The sequence below is a fragment of the Otolemur garnettii genome, unplaced genomic scaffold (assembly GCF_000181295.1).
Source record: "Otolemur garnettii isolate 467f Iridium unplaced genomic scaffold, OtoGar3 scaffold00009, whole genome shotgun sequence".
NCBI lineage: Eukaryota > Metazoa > Chordata > Mammalia > Primates > Galagidae > Otolemur > Otolemur garnettii.
The window spans coordinates 3959035-3959297 of record NW_003852404.1 but is presented as its reverse complement, the minus strand read 5'-3'; the positions used below and the strand labels follow the sequence as shown (position 1 = coordinate 3959297).

At 50.6% G+C, this 263-nt stretch overlaps 1 protein-coding gene across 1 annotated transcript in view; it reads right to left on the bottom strand.

Moving 5' to 3' along the window:
* The window catches only part of ECE1 (endothelin converting enzyme 1), a 113539-nt gene that overhangs the window by 68692 nt on the left and 44584 nt on the right, over positions 1 to 263 (bottom strand). The gene's annotated exons all lie outside the window — the stretch shown is intronic.

Here is a 263-nt window from a genome sequence, read left to right as displayed (position 1 = left end):
CCCAACTCTTTCCCACTGCACAGCATAAAAACAACTGGAGTGCAGCTAGGGTCAGTAACTGCCCAAAGTAAATGATCCACGTGCTTCTACCCCAAAACTGTGGTTTTGCCATTACAACAGATCAGAAGGTGGCCACCACCTGCTCCCTCCTTACTACTACAGGCATCACCTCCCAGCCAGGATAAAGGGGCTAAGTTGTCTGCTCTGATGTTCTCTGAGCACTAAATTCCAGGCAAACCAGGGAGTTGCAGCCGGCCCTAATG